Source organism: Salmo trutta, chromosome 25, assembly GCF_901001165.1.
Source record: "Salmo trutta chromosome 25, fSalTru1.1, whole genome shotgun sequence".
NCBI lineage: Eukaryota > Metazoa > Chordata > Actinopteri > Salmoniformes > Salmonidae > Salmo > Salmo trutta.
The window spans coordinates 24808025-24831706 of NC_042981.1; the positions used below are offsets into that span (position 1 = coordinate 24808025).

General features: G+C 42.3%; 1 pseudogene; it reads left to right on the top strand.

Moving 5' to 3' along the window:
• Nucleotides 1–1459: 1459 nt before the first annotated feature.
• Nucleotides 1460–23682, top strand: part of LOC115161799 (estrogen receptor beta-like) — a 33865-nt pseudogene continuing 11642 nt past the window's right edge.

Below are 23682 nucleotides of genomic sequence, written 5' to 3' on the forward strand. Positions count from 1 at the left end.
TTGTTCAATACACACAAAGAGCCTGCCGCAGCACTCTGATGTGAAGAAGTGAATCGGTCTAAGAAAAACAGCACTTTGTCCCACTTTTAACACTTTACATCGATATATTTTATTCAACCAAAGCAAAAGTGTTGTGTTGCTGCCATACCTGATTGAAAAGTGCTGAGGAAAATGCTTCCTCGCCACGTTTTCCGGTGGCCCTGGCAGTGCTGTCCTCTACCTGTGCTGTTGGTAGCTGTGTTATTCACTTTGACCCTGATTAACGTGCTGATGGCCTGTTTGTCCCAGCCTAATAATACAGTATTTTACCTACAGTACATCTAAAAACTGCTTATGTTGCACCTAGTTATATTATTTATGAGTATTGAACATGTTCTATTATTAAATATAAGTAGGCCTATAGACTTTGTGCAAATTCGGATTCATGCAACATGGACATTTTGCATGCTTCTCATCCATGTGACCCAGTGTTTTACCCCTCATGCATAAAGTTAGGGCCATAACCTGCGTCCAGTAAATCAAGGCACCAGCCAACCGCCTGTATGTGTTTATGATTCTTTACGATTTTGCATGTCACTCATCAGAGGCAGAAAGGAACGGCAAGCAAATGTATTGTGCATAATTTCCAGGAGGCGTCGGTGCAAAGATGCTTTCTCTTCCATACACTAGGCATGAATTCCATCTGGCTCTGATCTATCTTAGCTGTGCTATACTCCAGGGGATAGAGAGGGGCAGACTCTAGCCTGCTAGCTAGCTAGCTATCAAAAATGTGTTAGCTACCTATCATAGCCTGGCTTTTAGTATCCAGCTGAACATATTGAACAGAGCAAAAATCTATCAAGCTAGCACAGCTGAGTCAGTCACACACACACACACACACACACACACACACACACACACACACACACACACACACACACACACACACACACACACACATAGCATGTTTCTTGGAAAGGCCTTCGGGGTGCAGAGGGAGATGCAACGTATGGACAATCTCTCTGATTCCAAGGATTATAACATTTAGGGGACAAATTAATAAAGTGAGGGAATTAATTAATATATTTAGGGAAATAAATATTCAGGGAATTAATAAAACAAAAAACAGAGGGAACAAATAAAAAAAACAGAGTGAACTCTTTTGCCTGGCTGTTTTTTTTTTCTTTGTCACCATGACTCCTAAGGGACTCCTTAAATTAATTCAAATAATGATCAAATAGTTTTTGTTGAGGAGGATGAGTAAAGATAACATTATCGTTGAGTGACTTGGTGTGTACTTGAGAATATCTATGTGGTATTTGAGTGTGACTCAGTATCCACTTTCTCTATCCCGCTCTCTATCCCACTCTCCACCCCTCCCTCCATACTGCAGATGGAATTCTCTCTGACTGGGTCCAGTGAGCTATGCAATAGACATCAGCAGCAGCAGCCACAACTTCAGCCCAACGTTAGCCCCAGCATGGCCAGTTTTCCTGGGAGTGGGAATGACACTTCTCCCCTGCTCCAGGTCCAGAAGGTGGGCTCCATCAAGGCCCCTGGACTCCTGCCCACCATTTACAGCCCCCTCAGTGTCATGGAGAGCTCCAGCCACTGCATCCCCTCTTCCCACACAGGCAGCAGCCATGATTACAGCTCTCTAGCCTTCTACAACCACTCTACACAGGGCTACAGCAGACCAACCATCTCCGACAGCCCCTCTCCGTGTCCCCCACTCAGTCTCCCTCTCTGCTGGCCCCCCCATGACCATGGCCAGCACAACATGCCCTCGCTGATCCAGCACTGTCCCCAACCCTTGGTGTACAGCAATCCCAACCACCACGCCCCCTTTGTAGAGCCTAAACCCCACAACCTCAACCTCACCCCCAGCAGGTAGCTACTGTCTTCCAGCATCTGACACTGACACACCCGTTTGTATCTTTCAATCTTTACACCTGTCTTATTTGACCTTTGCTTGTCTCCTGTAACATCTCAGATGGGTTAACAAAAGGAGACAGCCTCTTAGCAAAACATAGGCTCCTATTTTGGAGTTTGTGTGTTAAACAGTGTGATTGATGTTCCTTCTCATAGCCCTCTCCTCCACCCTACCAAGCTTCCGGGGAAGAAACTCTGTGCCGTATGTAATGACCATGCTTTGGGCTACCATTACAGCGTGTGGTCTTGTGACGGCTGCAAGGCCTTCTTCAAGAGGAGCATCCAAGGTAGGACCAACAGCGAAGCTGTGTGGTGTCATTACAGTGTCTCTGCCCTGGGGTCATGGTGTCCACTGCAGAGTCTAATCACTGTGTTCTCTGCTGAGGCCTCATTATATCCTGTTTTTACCTACTGCACTATAGGTCTCCAAGGATTATCTGCAGTCTATTATGTAGTAATACGGTTCATTGTAGGTCGATCAGATGTGATGTATACAATTCATGTAATATCTCCCAATGTCTAGCTCTATTTTTTCAAGGGCACAATGACTACATTTGTCCAAGGACTAACCAGTGCACTATCGACAAGAACCTCCGTAAAAGATGCAAGTCCTGCCGCCTACGCAAGTGTTATGAAGTGGGCATGAAGAATTGTGGTAGGCAGCCATCGTCCTTATCTACTCTCACTAGCTGGGTTGTGAAAGCCAACCTTACATAGTCAAACGTGTGAGGTGTGAGCCTGTGAGCTTGTAGAAGTATCTGTAGGAGTGAAATCCATCAGTTGTTTGTCTGTGCTGTTGTTCAGGTATGAGGCCAAAGCGCTACAGTTACAGGGGGGCGAGGCACAGGTATGTACCTCAGGGGCAGGGGTCACCAGGCAGGCTGGTGGGGGTCGGTGCCAGGGCCCAGAGGAATCTGGAGGGGGGCTCCCTCCCCTGGCTGGAGTTGCACCACTCATCCCTGAACAGCTGATATCCTGCATCATGAATGTGGAGCCGCCAGAGATCTACCTGATGGAGGACGTAAAGAGGCCCTTCACTGAGGCCAGCATGATGATGTCACTCACCAAACTGGCCAACAAGGAGCTGTTCCTCATGATCAGCTGGGCCAAAAAGATCCCTGGTGAGACACCGTGTGTGTGAGTCAGCTTGCGTGCAGAACATGTTCAAGGTTTGGTTGATGCCCCAGGTTTATATGTGAGATGCAGTAGGTATGTGTTACGAATCCCTTTGGCCCAGCGGTCTAGGGGGGGATGGATACGAGACCCGTAACATAAATCATGCAAATTATAATCGTGACAAGTAACAGTGAGAACCAAAAAAACCACAGACAACTGAAATCTACCGTCAAACTCATAAGGTTTATTTTAAACACACGGTAAAGGGGTGTGAGAAAAGGGGCTGAGCTGGACCCAAGCAAAGAAACAATAATCAAAAACACCCCTAAGCTAGACTAGCCTATTTCAAGAACAGTTAGCTAACTAACCAAAAATACAGAGGGTGGTCCGCCCAGTTCTAACTAGGGTACTTAGACAAAGTATTCCTACGGGTAATGTATGCCCATGGGCAACTTGTCTTGGTACCCCCTTTTCCCACCAAACAAACAAACAAACAGTCAAACAACAAAACAATACTCACAGGATTACCGGACAAATGTGACATGCAGTTGCAAAAACAAAAGAGATCAATACAGAGCTAGAGAGAGGGACACACAGAGAGCGAGATTGAGAGAATGAACACAAAGATTGATCTCAGAGTGAGAATGAGCTGGTGAGAAAACAACTGACTGGGTTTTTAAACCAAAGGAAAGGGACTGTGATAGGTTGAGGGAAAAGGAACAGGTGTCTTCTGATTGGGGACTGATTGATGACTGATTGGGGAGTGATGATTGTCACCTGTGAGGAGGAGAAGGAGAGAAAAGAAACACACAGGATACACACTTGTATCCGTAACAGTATGTCTAAAGAAAGAAAGACTACCTGGCTGGCTGTCTGTAGACCCTTCACACCCTACTTCTATATCTACTAACTGTGATCAGTACTGTAGTAGTTGGCCCTTAGCCTTCTCATTACCCCACGTACTGCAGCCAGCCACACGGCTGTGTAGTCCCGAGGGACAGGAAATCATACAGGCTATGAAGGGGTTACTCCTCCTCTCCACTCTACCCTGCTACAGAGCATTGTTCTCCCCTCACTCATGGTTGTAGAAATGAGCCCAGAAGGTGCCCTCTCAGGGGAGATGGGTCTGAGTTCACACACTCTTTTGTCTGAAATGGGGGTTTGGTGAAATAAGGAGATGTGAAAATTTGAACTCTCTAAAATGAAAATGGATGGTCCTCCCTTCAGCAAAATATATTTTACCTAAACCCTCCCTCAACACTTGAAAAAACAAACAAGTGACCCTCCCATATACCCAAAATAATATTTAAAACAAAGTGGATAGCAGAGAACATGTCTACCGTTTACCCTCACTTCTTGGACAGACCAGAGCCTTCGTCCTGTAAGCATTACATGGCAACGCAGGAATTTTGATAGCGCACAGTGCTGCGGGCCAGAAGGTTGTGGGTTCGCAGACCACTATGGACAAGAGTAGGGGTGTAAAGATCTCCTTCATAGTTAAAGCATTGCATGAATCAATCATCGTATTTGCAGGTCCAAGTAAAAATGGCCTTTTATTAAAATTAATTCTGTCATTTTAGATATTAGTTGAATCAATTTTTAATACCACACAAATTACCGAAATTACAGGCTAAGAATGGACAGAGAGATTGGCCTGTGTAATTTTATCATATTTCTCCAATGCCAAATGAGTGTGTGTAACGGCTGTCGTAGTGCAGAGGACCAAGGCGCAGCGGGTTGCATGTTCATCATAATATGTAATAATCATCATAATATTTAATAATAATTAGTGAACACGAAAAACAAAGAACTACCCACAAAATCCCCAGGTGAAAACAAGCATCTAATATATGACTCCCAATCAGGAACAACGACGTACAGCTGTTCCTGATCGGGAGCCACACAAACCACACAGAAATAGACAGACTAGATAAACCAACACTAGAACAATTACCCAAACCCCAGACTACATAAACCAAACACCCCTTAAATAACACACAACCCGAACCATATGAAACAAATACCCCTCTGCCACGTCCTGACCAAATATAATACAATTACTCCCTCTGCTGGTCAGGACGTGACAGTGTGTCTTGTTTGCAACGAAACAGTCCCTGTTTAAATATTGTAACATTAAAAATTAAATATAATTCTCAATGACCAGCTGGCTTTATTTACAAATTAGTAACAATGTCTCACCCCATGTTCAAGAATGGCCTTTTTCTCGCAAATTTTACGTTATTTGAAAAACAAATCATCTCCAAAATACTGCTATTTTTAAAACAAAGCGATTATTATTAATTTAGAATGATATAAAAGTCCCTTGGATATTCTCACAGAAATATTACTAACCCTGTTATTTGCAGGACAATATACCCCACCGTTCAAAAGTTTGAGGTCACTTAGAAATGTTCTTGTTTTTGAAAGAAAAGGCAATTTTTTGGTCCATTAAAATAACATCAAATTGATCAGAAATACAGTGTAGACATTGTTAATGTTGTAAGTGACTATTGTAGCTGGAGTCTCAACGTCAACAGTGAAGAGACGACTCCGGGATGCTGGCCTTCTAGGCAGAGTTGCAAAGAAAAAGCCCTATCTCAGACTGGCCAATAAAGATAAAAGATTAAGATGGGCAAAAGAACACAGACACAGGACAGAGGAACTCTGCCTGGAAGGCCAGCATCCCGGAGTCGCCTCTTCACTGTTGACGTTGAGACTGGTGTTATGCGGGTACTATTTAATGAAGCTGCCAGTTGAGGACTTGTGAGGCGTCTGTTTCTCAAACTAGACACTCTAATGTACTTGTCCTCTTGCTCAGTTGTGCACCGGGGCCTCCCACTCCTCTTTCTATTCTGGTTAGAACCAGTTTGCGCTGTTCTGTGAAGGGAGTAGTACACAGAGTGTTGTACGAGATCTTCCGTTTCTTGGCAATTTCTCACATGGAATAGCCTTCATTTCTCAGAACAAGAATAGACTGAGTTTCAGGAGAAAGGTCTTTGGTTCTGGCCATTTTTAGCCTGTAATCGAACGTACAAATGCTGATGCTCCAGATACTCAACTACTCTAAAGAAGGCCAGTTTTATTGCTTCTTTAATCAGAACAACAGTTTTCAGCTGTGCTAACACAATTTCAAAAGCGTTTTCTAAAAAGGGTTTTCTTTCAATAACAAGGACATTTCTAAGTGACCCCAAACTTTTGAATGGTAGTGCATATTGGTCACGGCTCCCGAGTGGCGCACAATGGGATTGCCTTGCAGTTCTCCAGCTGTATCCACTGAAACAGCGCGAGGGAAATAATGGTGCTGACTAGGGAAACATTCCCGCTGTTCTTAGTGCCATTCTGCACGTTCAAAATAAAAATGTCACTAATAATGGCGTGAAAAATGCCCCTTAGATATGAATTCGGAGGGAAGATATTATTAATTATTAAAGCATTAGACCTCTCACTAAAGGCGTCACTCAAAAGTTATACTTAAATCTAAACTGGATTCTAATGAAAATTACATGAAACGCACACATTTGTAAATCCCAAACTCTAAAAGTAATTGGAAAGGTAGATACAAATTATTTGTGACATTGTGGTTACAATAAAGAAAGTGAACAAGATGTAAACAAGATGCTGTGTTTTATTTACAGTAGTGATGGACAGCCGGGGGCATTTTGAAAACAGGTTTTCAAACACTTGTAGTCCGATTAGAAGGACAATAGACTCTTTATAGCCCAGCTACTGTAGGTGTGAACATCCCCCTACCTGCAAAAAATGACATTACGACCAAAGAGAACAGTTAAATGGACATCGTTTTCATCAAGCCAGCTTCTTTCTATGGTGCTACCTTTTCCAGGGTTAGGACCATAATCACGAGAGGACTTGAAAATGAGCCGGAGCTGACAGGATCACCAAAACTAATGGTATTTTGGTTTCAGTGCATTTTCTTTAAAAAAAATGATATAGCCTATCAATGTGTATGCATACTGTGTAATAAAATCGGTTAAATAAAACATTAAAATAAATAAATTATTGTGTACTAAAAACGTGAATGTGTTTTTGCAGAGCATACAAACATGCCGACAACCATCCGTGGAGATCAGTGGACAAAGGGCTGGACAACGGGCCGCACCAAAAATGCATGGTTACCAAGAAAGCGGTTAGTTTTGCTAGATTCTTAAAATATGTACGCAGCATGTGTGTTGAGTCACTTTTAATTCTTAATTGATCTACCGTTTCTATCATAGGCCACTGTAAATTGATGTGGTATCAGGGCAGTACCATTCTGCTCATCTGATGAAGGTGCACAGGGATCAGATTCAAACTTTGAAGACCGATATCGAGTCATTGAAGGCAGATGAGCAGAAAGAGAAACATTATCGGAGGGCAGAGATATGGTTGACCGCTGATGCATTGGTCCAGAACCAGGCGGCATTGGCGGAGAGACAGGCAGAGAATGACGCGTTGAAGAGGGCGAGGAACAAGAAAAAGTCACAATCCATGCCAGGAGTCACAATCCATGCCAGGCACACCTGCGAGCTCTGGAACTCCACCTCCGACAGGCAGAGTCAACATACCTGGCGGGTTCATCAGGTCGTTGGTTCACCCTGACATTTCTATTCCTCTTCTGACAACAGAACTTGACCAACTGCTCACCAGGCACAGCAAGGGCCTTCCGGACCATGATGCTGTTCTGCTATAGCCTAATAAACAAATGCAGCTGGCTTATATCTTCAAAATGCTTTAAATGCTTTATTATCCAAATGTAAAAGCATATACTGAACAGTACTGTATTTCTTCATCAGCATCTTTATGCTTTCGTTAATAAAATAATTTTAAAAAATGCTCTTTCAAAATGCCGATGTTCATTTAGTTATGGATCCGTAACGAATTACTATGGGAATAAATATCAATGAATTACAGAAATATTGGAACAAAGTTGTCTAATGAAGGTAAACAAATTGTTGCTCTTTCAAACACGCACGTCAAGTTGTACAGCACCATTATGACTATTAGCAGGGCTATATTTTGGCCTTTCAAACATGCACGGTCAAGTTGTACAGCACCATTATGGCTATTAGCAGGGCTATATTTTGCGCACAATTGGCCCAGCGTTTCTCTCCCTCTAAAAACAGAAATAAATGTTTTGGCCTTTAAAAATATTTTGACCTTTTTTCAGATTACAATCGCTCACTTTTGTTTTTTGAAAACTAAATAACCTCCAAATTATCGTTATATATTATCAAGTTGATGGCACAGTCATATAGCCCAGCATCTACATAAAGCTGAGTGACTCACTCATTCAAGGCTTTGGAACAAAATAAATAAGTTCCAACATTCTTTCTGATAGTCTTTAATAAACAAATGTTTTGGTTATCCTGACCTGGACAACATGTACAGTATTATAATAGCCCATTATGGGCTATTAGCAGGACAATATACCTTTACCAAAACCTCTGTGTATTTTGATACTTTGTGGATGGGGCCTCCCGAGTGGATGGGGGCTCCCGCAGTGCAAAATGCGTTGCTACAGGTGCAGGTTAGATACCCGTGCTGGCCGCCATCGGGAGACGCATGGGGCGGCTTTTGGTTTTAATTTAGAATCCTCCAATCCTCTATATGTAATTATTGGCGGAGTGTCACGTCATATTTTTCAATATACTGTAGGCCTACTGTAGGCAACATGAGTAATGTGCTGTTAAAAGTGGTGTAGGTCTTATTTATTTAGAGCATATTGAAGCCTACAACTATTTTAGCACCGTTTCATGCTGCTCTGAGACAAGCATTGGGACTGGTCTTGATAAATCAATGAGATTTTTATTTTCACTCAATCTCCGTTTGGTATTGGTTAGACTACAATTATACAATTAGGGTGTAAAAATGTTATGCTCTTAGTGTAACCTAAATTTAACTAGGCAAGTCAGTTAAGAACAAATTCTTATTTACAAGGACAGCCTACTCCTTCCTCCCCGTCAGGGAATTGAACCCCGGTTTCCCGCGTGCCCCCATGACAAGGGGATTCTTTAGCTAAATAACCCAGTACTGTAACCTACTCCCGACCTTCAAGTTGTACAGTGCCATATTTTCCATTCCAGCCTAACAGAAACCCAGAAACACCAGAATATTAATCAAATTAATTAAGCAAAATGTCTTAAAATCAGTCCCATATACTATATTCTTGCAAAAAAAGGTTTTAAATTCTCTAGTACAGCCACTATTGAAGGCAATCAAATGCTTCTCAAAAGATGCCCTCTGGTGGTCAAACTAGCACTAACTATCGTTAATGGTACCAGTGGGTGGCACTTAAATAAAGTGCCATAGAATTCTGCGGCACCGTGCAAGCTTTTATAGGACAAACTGTTGTAACTTTAATGTCTTACAGAGTTAATGTTTACAGTTAATTCATTGAGCTGTATCTAAAGATATTTTCTTTACAGTTATTTATATATGTAATTGTATTAGAATTCGTGTGTTGGAGATTGAGAGAACTACATACATATTTCTCTTGTATTGGTTAGTATTGGATTACGATATTGACTGCCAGTTCCAGAATGCCTTGCGACAGGAATTAGAAAGAGAGAGAACGCGCCAGTTTTGTACAAGTGGCAAGTGATTACACTGACTTTCGCTAGCAACGGAAGGTGAGCTGGCAATGCGTGAACATGGGGAGGGATGCTCCATAGCGGCCACCAGACGCAGTGCATAAGGAGGCTAGTTACAAGTGGATCGGGAATTCAGCGAGGCCTTTGGGAAGAAAGGTTTACATTTTGTGCAATTAAATGCCTGAAGCTTACTACTGAAGATTGATGAGATACGCCTGTTGGTTCGCAAATCAGAGGTGGGTGTCATATGTTTTACAGAGACATGGTTGGATTAATCTGTTCGTGAAATTGAGATGGGCAATTATTCTGTCAGGAAGGATCAGAACGGTGATTAGATATATGCCTTTGTTTATAACATTGCTTATAAATTCAGATCAGATTTAATGATCTGGAGATTGTCTGGCTGGATATCTACCTTCCCAAAACCAAGACGATTTTGTTGGGGGGGTGTTACAGTCCGCCCAATCAGAATGCATTCTATGAAGGTCTTGGAATTGTGTTGTCAAACTGTAATGCTTCCCTGGTGAAGGAAATCATTTTGTTAGGGGATTTCAATACTGATGTCTGCAAAAAGGATAGCCCAACCCACAATGTATTTATGCACTTCTGTAGATAATTTGTTCTGACCCAAATGATAAAGATCCCACCAGGATATGTGAAACAGTGTAAAGTACGACTGACAATATTGGTGTCTGATAAATCCAAAATATCGTAGAGTAATAGTCTAAGGAATTGTGTCATTGTATTACATTTTGCAACGAGGGAGTTTTTAAAGATCTATTTAATTGTCACAACTGTTAGAATCAGAAGACAAAAGAAATACAGTGTTGAAATGTTTAGGGAGCAAGTGGGTGAAATTGACTGGTCACCTTTGCTGGATAGTGTAGGGGTTGACAGTGCCTGTGAAGCCTTTAAATGTAGATTCCTTGAGGTGGTGAATGTGATGGCTCCCATTAGACAGGTCAGAGTAAAGCAGAGATCTAGCCCCTGGTTTAATCATGAGATTCTAGAATCTATCAAAGCAAGGAATAAGGCCTTTAAAAAAATGTAAGAACTCTCAAGGCCTGATGTTATCCTATATAAATGTCCCAGAAATGGATGCACAGAGCAGGATGGATGAAGCTAAGAGGGGTTACTTTGTTGATACAATCATTGAGAACTCATTTAAGGAACTAGGCTGTAGTAGTACTACCAAAAACAAACTAAACAGTATAGATACTGAACATCAGAGGGGAGAAGGTATATGAAAAAGCAGAGGTTGCCCCTTGTATTACGCATATCGTTAATCTCTCTTGAACAAGGCATCTTTCCCAGGGACATGAAACAAGCTAAAGTCATAACTCTGTTTAACAAGGGGATAAAGTATGTCCCTGGGAATTATCCTCAGTATAACATCAACAATCCTGGAGAGAGCTGTACATTAGCAAATGTATGAATATGTCAACAAAGTCAAATGTATGATTTTCTGTCAGGGTTTAGAAAAACATCGTCCACTGATTCATATCTACTTTACTTGACTGACTTCATCAGGAAAGAGATTGACGAGGGACAACTCTGTTGAATGGTACTGCTTGACCTACAGAAGGCCTTTGATACAGTTAACCACCGTTTTCTCATTTCCAAACTGAAGAAACTGGGGTTTAGCAGTATCCCTCAAGGCTGGGTAAAGTCCTACTTGTCAGGTAGGGAGCAAGTGGTAGAGGCTAATGGTTTGTATTGGAAATTACCATCAAGAACTCAAGTGAATTAGTAAATGAACTGTATTACAGGTCGGTCAGAAGCTGCACTAGGGGGCTGTCCCCGAGCACCTTTTATGCTAGGACATGATTCATCCTCAGCACAAGGGAGGAGGTTTGGGTGCAAAAGAGAACGTGTAACAAGACACCTGATGCTGATAAAGTTCTCAGAGGCTATTTCTGGGCGTTCACCCAAGAAGATCAAAATTCTCTCTTGGTTGTTGTCTGCTAAAACACACACACACACACACACACACACACACACACACACACACACACACACACACACACACACACACACACACACATACACACGACCTGAAACTTCATCCCCTTGTGAGCACAAAGGGAACTAGTTATAAAATGTCATGAAGCAAATATGTATTAAATTACAGCAACCAATACATACAATCATATAGCCAGGGTAAAAAAAATCCACCACATGTTCACTGTCTCAGGGAAAACCAATGAATTGTGGTGACCTGCAGGGGAGCGTGCTTGGGCGTCTTACTGTTTTTACTTTATATAAACGATATGGAAGATGCTTGTTCTTGCCGTCTTTTCCTTTAAGCGGATGACTCTACACTTCTGGTGTCTCATAAAAGTAAAACCGTTGGAGAGCATATTTAGCACAGAGCTTACTAACATTATCAAATGGCTTGGCGATAATAAGCTACACTAAATGACCAAAAGTATGTGGACACCTGCTCGTCGAACAGCTTATTTCAAGATCATGGGCGTTTAATATGGAGTTGGTCCCCCCTTTGCTGCTATAACAGCCTCCTATTTTCTGGGAAGTCTTTCCACTAGATGTTGGAACATTGCTGCGGGGACTTGGCTCCCCATCAGTGCCCGACCTCACAAACATTACTGCTCGGCCATGGAAGCTCCCAACGAACAGTTCTTGTGCTGACGTTGCTTCCAGAGGCAGTTTGCAACTCAGTAGTAAGTGTTGCAACTGAGGACAGAATATTTTTTTTACGCGCTACACGCTTCAGCACTCTGCGGACCCGTTCTGTGAGCTTGTGTGGTCTACCACTTTGCGGCTCCTTAAAGTTTCCGCTTCACAATAACAGCACTTACAGCTGACCGGGGCAGTTCTAGCAGGGCAGAAATTTGATGGACTGACTTGCTGGAAAAGTGAAATCCTATGACAGTGGCATGTTGAAAATCACTGAGTTCTTCAGTAAGGCCAGTCTACTGCCAGTGTTTGTCTATGGAGACTGCATGGCAGTGTGCTCGATTTTATACACCTGTCAGCAACGGGTGTGGCTGAAATAGCCGAATCCACCAATTTGAAGGGAGGTCCACATACTTTGTGTATATATAGTGCATCTCTGCACTTTGGTAAAACTGAGGCAATTATTTTTAGGTCCAGACCTAAATTGTGTAGGTACTCTGAAACCAGAGTGGAGTTAGGGGGTGAGGTGCTGACTACTAAAACCTCTGTTAGCTTGCTGGGATGCATCCTTGATGGAAGCTTGATAGGTGTGAGCATGGCCACTAAAGTGCTAGGGAAGGATAATGCCAAGACTATGTTTTTGTCTAGAAAGTCCAAGCTGCTTGATAAGGATTCCATGACAGTGCTAGCCACTGCTCTCATTCAATGCCATTTTGACTACACTAGTACTTCCTGGTTAGGGGTCTTATATATGTTTTTGAAGGGGAAACTCAAGATATTACAGAATAAGCTGATCAGGGTAGTATTGAAGGTGAGTCCACATACTCACATAGGAAGGAGCTGCTTTCAGGAACTCAACTGGCTGCCTGTTGAGGCTAAGGTGTCCCAGATTAGACTGGGTTTGGTTATGAGGAGGATTTATGATTCTGCACCCAGATATCTACCTGATTACTTTCTAAATGTTAGGGATGCACACAATCACAGGGCCAGATCAGGTGATGCTAATGTGGGCTTATACAGGTTCAGGAGTAATCCTGGGAAAGATACTTTCTTGTATACTGGAGTCTCAGAGAGGAATGTGTTGCCTCTGCCCATAAAAACGATATCCTCTCTGGGCAAAAAACTGTTTGTCTTCTGGGTACCTTGCGATGCAACTGCAATGATGTCATAGGTGTTCTTCTTCATTTTTATGTTTTAATATCTCGCAGTAATACTGTGTGCAACCGTGTTGGATCTTATCTTGCCGTCTTGTCTCAAGAGGACCACAATGGAAATAAGTCCCAGACGTTATTGTGTGTTATCCTCAATGATTTTACCCATGTGCATGCATGGATTTTCAAGTTTTGTGCGTGCTTGTTTTTTTAAAAAGTTGATTTAATAAACAAAACTACATTTATATTTGATTTATAGATGGGGCACACATCGATATACAGTACCAGTCAAAAGTTTGGACACAACTACTCATTCAAGGTTGTTGTAGAATAATAGTGAAGACATCAACGCTATGAAATAACACATGGAATCATGTAGTAACCAAAAAAGTGTTAAACTAATAAAAATATATTTGAGATTCTTCTTTACCTTGATAACAGCTTTGCACACTCTTGGCATTCTCTCAAACCCTTCATGAGGTAGTCACCTGGAATGCATTTCAATTAACAGTTGTGCCTTGTTAAAAGTTAATTCGTGGAATTTCTTTCCTTAAAACCTCGTACATCTAGATGTTCCGCTAGCGGAACGTCTGCTCCAATACCCAATGATGGGCGTGGCGCGAAATACAAATTCCTCTAAAATCCGAAAACTTCAATTTTTCAAACATATTACTATTTTACAGCTATTTAAAGACAAGACTCTCGTTAATCTAACCACACTGTCCGATTTCAAAAAGGCTTTACAGCGAAAGCAAAACATTAGATTATGTCAGCAGAGTACCCAGCCAGAAATAATCAGACACCCATTTTTCAAGCTAGCATATAATGTCACAAAAACCCAGAAGACAGCTAAATGCAGCACTAACCTTTGATGATCTTCATCAGATGACAACCCTAGGACATTATGTTATACAATGCATGCATGTTTTGTTCAATCAAGTTCATATTTATATCAAAAAACAGCTTTTTACATTAGCATGTGACGTTCAGAACTAGCATACCCCCCGCAAACTTCCGGGGAATTTACTAACAATTTACTAAATTACTCACGATAAACGTTCACAAATAGCATAACAATTATTTTAAGAATTATAGATACAGAACTCCTCTATGAACTCTATGTCCGATTTTAAAATAGCTTTTCGGATGAAGCAGATTTTGCAATATTCTAAGTACATAGCCCAGCCATCACGGGCTAGCTATTTAGACACCCGGCAAGTTTAGCCTTCACCAAAATCAGATTTACTATAAGAAAAATGGTCTTACCTTTCCTGTTCTTCGTCAGAATGCACTCCCAGGACTTCTACTTCAATAACAAATGTAGGTTTGGTCCCAAATAATCCATCGTTATGTTCCATCAGCGACGTTTTGTTCGTGCGTTCTAGACACTATCAGAAAGGTAAATCACGGTTGCGCATGGCGCATAACGTGACAAAAAAATTCTAAATATTCCATTACCGTACTTCGAAGCATGTCAACCGCTGTTTAAAATCAATTTTTATGCAATTTATCTCGTAGAAAAGCGATAATATTCCGACCGGGAATCTGCGTGTCTGTAAACAGAGGGAAAAACAGAAAGGCGGGGGCGGCCAGTGCCCGCGCCTAAGCCCTTTGTCCTCTGATAGACCACTTAGCAAAAGCGCTCGTGTGTTTCAGCCAGGGCTTTGAATTACGTCATTCAGGTTTTTCCCGGGCTATGAGAGCCCATTGGAGCCGTAGGAAGTGTCACGTAACAGCAGAGATCCTTTGTAATGAATAGAGATGACAAAGAAGGGGAAGAAATGGTCAGACAGGGTACTTCCTGTACAGAATCTTCTCACGTTTTGGCCTGCCAAATGAGTTCTGTTATACTCACAGACACCATTCAAACAGTTTTAGAAACTTTGGAGTGTTTTCTATCCAAAGCTAATAATTATATGCATATTCTAGTTTCTGGCCAGGACTAATAATCTGATTAAATCGGGTACGTTTTTTTATCCAGCCGTGAAAATACTGCCCCTTAGCCATAAGAGGTTAATGCGTTTGAGCCAATCAGTTGTCTTGTGACAAGGCAGGGTTGGTATACAGAAGACAGCCCTATTTGGTAAAAGACAAAGTCCATATTATGGCAAGAACAGCTCAAATAGGCAAAGAGAAACAACAGTCCATCATTACTTTAAGACATGAAGCTCAGTCAAGCTGGAAAATTTCAAGAACTTTGAAAATATCTTCAAGTGCAGTTGCAAAAACCATCAAGTGCTTTGATAAAAACTTGCTCTCAATAGGACCGCTACAGGAAAGGAAGACCCAGAGTTACCTCTGCTGCAGAGGATAAGTTCATTTGAGTTACGAGCCTCCGAAATTGCAGCCCAAATAAATGCTTCACAGTGTTCAAGTAACAGACACATCTCAACATCAACTGTTCAGTGGAGACTGCGTAAATCAGGCCTTCATGGTTGAATTGCTGCAAAGAAACCACTACTAAAGGACACAAATAAGAAGAGACTTGCTTGGGCCAAGAAACACAAGCAACAGACATTAGACCGGTGGAAATCTGTACTTTGGTCTGATGAGTCCGCCGTGTCTTTGTGAGACACAGAGTAGGTGAACAGATGATCTCTGCATGTGTGGTTCCCAACTAGAAGCATGGAGGAGGAAGTGTGATGGTGTGGGGTGGTTTTCTGGTGACGATGTCAGTGATTTATTTTGAATTCAAGTCACACTTAACCAGCATGGCTACCACTGCATTCTGCAGCGTTGCGCCATCCCATCTGGTTTGGGCTTAGTGGGACTATAATTTGTTTTTCAACAGGACGATGACCCAAAACACACATCCACGCTGTGTAAGGGCCATTTGAGCAAGAAGGAGAGTAATGGAGTGTTGGATCAGATGACCTGGCCTCCACAATCACCTGATCTCAACCCAATTGAGATGGTTGGGGATGAGTTGGACCGCAGAATGAAGGAAAAGCAGGCAACAAGTGCTTAGCATATATGGGAACTCCTTCAAGACTGTTGGTGAAGCTGGTTGAGAGAATGCCAAGAGTGTGCAAAGCTGTCATCAAGGCAAAGGGTGGCTACTTTGAAGAATCTCAAATATAACATATATTTTCGATTTGTTTAACACTTTGTTGGTTACTACATTATTCCACATGTGTTATTTCATAGTTTGTCTTCACTATTATTCTACATTGTAGAAAAATAGTAAAAATGAAGACAAACACTTGAATGAGTAGGTGTGTCCCAACTTTTGCCTGGTACTGTATATACACTGCTCCAAAAAATATAGGGAACACTAAAATAACACATCCTAGATCTGAATGAATGAAATAATCTTATTAAATACTTTTTTCTTTACATAGTTGAATGTGCTGACAACAATCTCACAAAAATAATCAATGGAAATCCAATTTATCAACCCATGGAGGTCTGGATTTGGAGTCACACTCAAAATTAAAGTGGAAAACCACACTACAGGCTGATCGAATTTTGATGTAATGTCCTTAAAACAAGTCAAAATGAGGCTCAGCAGTGTGTGTGGCCTCCACGTGCCTGTATTTATTTTATTTATTTTTATTTATTTATTTCACCTTTATTTAACCAGGTAGGCAAGTTGAGAACAAGTTCTCCTTTACAATTGCGACCTGGCCAAGATAATGCAAAGCAGTTCGACAACATACAAAAACACAGAGTTACACATGGAGTAAAACAACATACAATCAATGATGCAGTAGAAAAAAAATAAGACTATATACAATGTGAGCAAATGATGTGAGATAATGGAGGTAAAGGCAAAAAAATGCCATGGTGGCAAAGTAAATCAAGTATGGCAAGAAAAACACTGGAATGGTAGATTTGTAGTTTGAAGAAAGTTAAAAGTTAAAATATAAATAATATGGTGCAAAGGAGCAAAATAAATAAAATAAATAAATACAGTAGGGGAAAAGGTAGTAGTTTGGGCTCAATTAAAGATGGGCTATGTACAGGTGCAGAGATCTGTGAGCTGCTCTGACAGCTGGTGCTTAAAGCTAGTGAGGGAGATAAGTGTTTCTGTATGACCTCCCTACAACGCCTGGGCATGCTCCTGATGAGGTGGCGGATGGTCTCCTGAGGGAACTCCTCCCAGACCTGGACTAAAGCATTCGCCAACTCCTGGACAGTCTGTGGTGCAACGTGGCGTTGGTGGATGGAGCGAGACATGATGTCCCAGATGTGCTCAATTGGATTCAGGTCTGGGGAACGGGCGGCCAGTCCATAGCATCAATGCCTTCCTCTTGCAGGAACTGCTGACACACTCCAGCCACATGAGGTCTAGCATTGTCTTGCATTAGGAGGAACCCAGGGCCAACCGCACCAGCATATGGTCTCACAAGGGGCCTGAGGATCTCATCTCGGTACCTAATGGCAGTCAGGCTACCTCTGGCGAGCACATGGAGGGCTTTGCGGCCCCCCAAAGAAATGCCACCCCACACCATGAGTGACCCACCGCCAAACCGGTCATGCTGGAGGATGTTTCAGGCAGCAGAACGTACTCCACGGCGTCTCCAGACTCTGTCACGTCTGTCACATGTGCTCAGTGTGAACCTGCTTTCATCTGTGAAGAGCACAGGGCACCAGTGGCGAATTTGCCAATCTTGGAGTTCTCTGGCAAATGCCAAACATCCTGCACGGTTTTGGGCTGTAAGCACAACCCCCACCTGTGGACGTCGGGCCCTTATACCACCCTCATGGAGTCTGTTTCTGACCGTTTGAGCAGACACATGCACATTTGTGGCCTGCTGGAGGTCATTTTGCAGGGCTCTGGCAGTGCTTCTCCTGCTCCTCCTTACACAAAGACGGAGGTAGCGGTCCTGCTGCTGGGTTGTTGCCCTCCTACGGCCTCCTCCACGTCTCCTGATGTACTGGCCTGTCTCCTGGTAGCGCCTCCATGCTCTGGACACTACGCTGACAGACACAGCAAACCTTCTTGCCACAGCTCACATTGATGTGCCATCCTGGATGAGCTGCACTACCTGAGCCACTTGTGTGGGTTGTAGACTCCAAGCACCGCCAGCATTCAAAAGTGACCAAAACATCAGCCAGGAAGAATAGGAACTGAGAAGTGGTCTGTGGTCCCCACCTGCTGAACTACTCCTTTATTGGGGGTGTCTTGCTAATTGCCTATAATTTCCACCTGTTGTCTATTCCATTTGCACAACAGCATGTGAAATTTATTGTCAATCAGTGTTGCTTTCTAAGTGGACAGTTTGATTTCACAGAAGTGTGATTGACTTGGAGTTACATTGTGTTGTTTAAGTGTTCCCTTTATTTTTGTTGAGCAGTGTATATCATATTAAGCAACTAATTCTAAAATACTGAGAAATATTGAAATTTAATCAATTACAGATTACATGACCCTTCCCTGGACTAGATTTAAAAATACTAAACCCTCCCCTTGACTGAAATTTAAAAAGCATGACCCTCCCCCATTTTTCTCCCTTCAGAATACAATGAGCACTAACTTCCTCCACTTTCTTTTCATCTGTATGTGTGTGCTACAGGCTTTGTAGAGCTGAGTCTGACTGACCAGGTGCACCTGTTGGAGAGTTGCTGGCTGGAGGTGCTGATGCTTGGTCTGATGTGGAGGTCTGTCGACCATCCTGGGAAACTCATCTTCTCAGCAGACCTAAAGCTCAACAGGTACAACTGCCTGAATTTCACAACTAAGCTCCAGTAAGAATAAGATAAGAATGATGTTGGTTATAGTGTGTTCACTCTATAAATTGCTGAGAGATTGACATCCCATAAATCTATGAACTATCTGAAAATATAATAATACCGATATCAATGTTTGCTTCAAACATACAGTCCTTGTATTTTTACATTCCTTATTAATTTTTTTTTTTTTTAGGTTCTTGAGTTTTGTTTGACTTAGAATTTTGGCCATATCAAACTCTGACAAAGCACCTTTTGAATTGTTAGTAAACAAAGGTTTATGTATCGAAATCACACACATCCCACTTTGTTTGTCAGAATTATATATTTGTGTTGTAGCCCAAAAACCTTTAACATTGGGGTTTGTTAAGCATTGAACGTTGGTTATTTAGCTGTAGTTCTGGTGTTGGGTGAATCTGATCAATCCAGAAGGAAAGAGGATTTATTGGCCTTGAGGAGAATGATCTCATCCCTGAGACTATGTAATGGATGTGGGAGTGTGCGTATTTGATCCAGGCTGTATCACAACCGGCCATGATCGGGAGTCCCATAGGGCGGCGCACAATTGGCCCAGCGTCGTCCCGGTTTGGCCAGTGTAGGCCGTCATTGTAAATAAGAATTTGTTCTTAACTGACTTGCCTGTTCTTAACTGACTTGTGGCTCAGTTGGTAGAGCATGGTGTTTGCAACGCCAGGGGTGTGGGTTCGATTCCCACTGGGGGCCAGTACGGGGGGGGAAAAAAAATGTATGAAATGTATGCATTCACTACTGTAAGTCGCTCTGGATATGAGCGTCTGCTAAATGACTAAAATGTAAATGTTGCCTAGTTAAATAAAATGTTTACAAAAAAAATGATGCATTCTCCATAATCCATTATATTGTATCTTAGTCTCAGTGATGAGAACATTCTCCTCAAGGGCAATAAATCCTCTTACCTTTCGTACCACTTGTCTATATGTGAGTGTGTGTACTATTGGTCTATATGGGAGTTTGTGTACTACTTGTCTATCTGTGAGTGTGTGTGTACCGCTTGTCAATATGGGAGTGTGCGTACTACTGGTCTATATGGGAGTATGTGTGTACTACTTGTCTAGGAGGGGGGGGGGGGGGGTTATGACACCTCACGGCCATTGTAAATCTAGGATCGGACCCTTTTTTTTCTCAATTTACTTAAAATGACATACCCAAATCTAACTGCCTGTAGCAGCCTGGTTTTGTACCATCATCTTTGAAATGCAAGAGAAAGGCCATCATGTATTATTCCAGCCCAGGCACTATTTAGATTTTGCCCACTAGATGGCAGCAGTGTATGTACAAAGTTTTAGAATGATCCAATGAGCCATTGCATTTCTGTTCAACATTTTGTATCAGGACTGCCCAATTGTGCCTAATTGGTTTATTAATAACTTTTCAAGTTCAAAGCTGTGCACTCTCCTCAAACAATAGCATGGTATTATCTCACTGTAATAGCTACTGTAAATTGGACAGTGCAGTTAAATTCTTGTTAATCTAATCTTTCTGCCAATATCAGATATGTCTATGTCCTGGGAAATGTTCTTGTTACTTGTTAGCTCAACTGTCCCACAGGGGACCCACTGATCCTGATTAAGGCAGCAGACAAAATCCTTTGTCTTCTCAGGTGTCGAGAACGGTAAAATGCAATAAATGGACTTTGGGACAATATATTCCATCAGCCAAAATGGTGGTAATAACGATAGATGGAATATGAAAATGAATGTGAATGAACGTTTTTGTTATGTTATTAAAAGTTAAATGACGACGTTATAACAAACATTTAAACTTGAAGAGTTTCCATAATATGCACATGATGTTTACATATTGCACATTGTGTGGAAAATGTCCAGGTCAAAGACAATGTTTTTGTAAAAGTGAACTGTGAAATTAGTTGTTTAAACTTGATCAGAGTACAATCTTGACGCCTTGCCTCGTAACTACATACGCCCAGAGAACTTTCCATGAAGGCAGAAACACCCATTTCTACCCTGGGGTATAAAACATGTGAGTTAAGAATTAACATATCAGACTAGGTGACCACGCGCTGCAGCCAAGGTCCGAGTAGTCGCAACCCCAAAACCCAACACGAGGTTGAAGAAGACAAAGGAACCTCTTAACAATCTATGCTATGGATAAGTAGCTGTGTCTAAGAGGGCAAATTCAAACAGGACCACGCGGTTATTCTCTCCAACGAATCCTGTGTCTATACTGCTTTTATTCCCACAGTGGAACCATCTATACACCGCTCATTAGCCTCCCTGAGAAGACCCCTTTTCAGAATGAGGGCGAGGAAACAGACCACTAAGAGAAAGGACACTGACATCGTGTGGACAATCAGACTTACACCCGGTAACATAAGAGGTGCCACCATCAGAGAAGAAGAGACACCCCATCGGAGACCTTCGACAAATAATTACACCATTATATTCTGACCCATAAGAGCGGCAGTTCGGGGCAAGGTATTAGGGCTAAACTAAGCATAATTTATAAATATATCCAAGTGTACTTTTTTCACGTGCACTCCCTTTTTCTCTTTCTTTATAAATCTCCATTTTGTGTAACAGGTGTCATATTGTGTTGGCCCGCTAGGGACCTGTTTCATTGTACTAAGTTCTAATCAATAGCCTAGACTTTGTGTATGTGTATCTTATATTATCATTTAGCTTGTTAGTAAATAACTCAATTGGTGTGGTACGGAATGATTTAGTGAGACTTGGGTTTGCGCAGATTGACGAATTATGTAACATTCAGGATGAGACTGTAGAGGAAATTAATTAATTAGCGACTGCCACCAATGGTGGAACATTGGTGGCAGTAATTAATTAGCGACTGCCACCAATGGTGGAACAAGCTCCCTCACGACGCCAGGACAGCGGAGTCAATCACCACCTTCCGGAGACACCTGAAACCCCACCTCTTTAAGGAATACCTGGGATAGGATAAAGTAATCCTTCTAACCCCCCCCCCCTTAAAAGATTTAGATGCACTATTGTTAAGTGGTTGTTCCACTGGATATCATAAGGTGAATGCACCAATTTGTAAGTCGCTCTGGATAAGAGCGTCTGCTAAATGACTTAAATGTAAATATAATGCTTGTAAAATTGGTATTCTGATATTTTTTTAGTTAATTTGGGAAACAGAAACTCATTAAAAACAAACTTTTCCCATGGTGCCACAGGTTACTGAGTTAATGATTACCTGATTCGTTTAATCACGTAATTATAACATAGTTAATCATTCGATGAAGAGCAGTCGTCACATTAATCAATACAACGTTACGACACCGATTTTTAAATTAATCATGTATCAATGATCTCATTAGGATTTTGGGGCACCACGAGAGCAGTTGTTTAAAGAGTTACAATCTCCCGAATGAAACTTTACAGGTCTTTACCTATCACATCAATAAAACAGTCAATGTATTAATCATAACCTTGTATAATATCATCATTCCGAACAGTCATAACCTCCTGCATCTGCAAAAAATCCAGCTTTACTTATGATTGTCACAACCTGATCTGTTTAACCTGTCTTTGTGCTTGTCTTCACTCCCCCTCCATGTGTCGCCTATCTTCCCCATTATCCCCTGTGTATTTATACCTGTGTTCTCTGTTTGTTTGTTGCCTGTTCATCTTCTCTTGTCAAGCCTACCAGCGTGTTTTTCCGTGGCCCAGTTTTTCCTAGTCTCTGTTTTCTAGCCCTCCAGGTTCCGACCTGTTCTGCCTGCGCCCACCTGCCTGACCATTCAACCTGCCCTGACCTCAAGCTTACCTGCCCCCCTGTACCTTTCGGACTCTGACCTGGTTAATGAACTTCTGCCTGTCCTCGACCTGCCTATTGATATTTATTAGAATACAAGGGGCAGGCAGAGACTCAAACCATCTGCCTCCTGTGTCTGCATCTGGGTCTCGCCCTGTATCGTTATAGTACGAACTGGCCATGACTGACCCAGCAGACTCGGACCGGCTCTGTAACGCTGTCTCCATACAGGGAGCCACCATTGGAAAAACATGAGGAGCTACTTCAGAGCCTTATGGAAGGTCTCCATACGCTGTCGGGACGCCATGACCAGGGTTTGAAGACAGTCCACTGAATTTCTCTAGTAGTATCTATCAGGCAGCATGCCACAACGGAGACCTCCCGGACGCTCAGTAATTCCCCTGCCAGTGATGATTTTGTACAGCCTGCCCCGGCTTCCCAAGAAACCTGCTTACCTCCTCCTGAGTGCTATGTTGGGGACCCTTGAACATCCGGGCGTTTCTTTCCCAGTGCTCCTTTATCTTTGAGCTGCAGCCCTCTTCGTTCCCTTCGGAGGTGAGGAAGGTATTCGATTTTCCGGTGTCCGGGAGATTTGCGGCCGGAAAGCTACTTTGATTACATCGAGAACCCCGTAGTGTGGCAGACTACGCAGTCGACTTTCACACATTGGCTGCTGAGAGTGCCTAGAAACCGGAGTCTCTGTTCGATACCTTTCTTCATGGACTATCCGCGGAGATTAAAGATGAGCTCGCAGCTCGGGTAGTTACTCCTGGACATTGACTCCCACATAGCCTTAACAATAAGGATCGATGGACGTCTATGGGAGCGCAGGA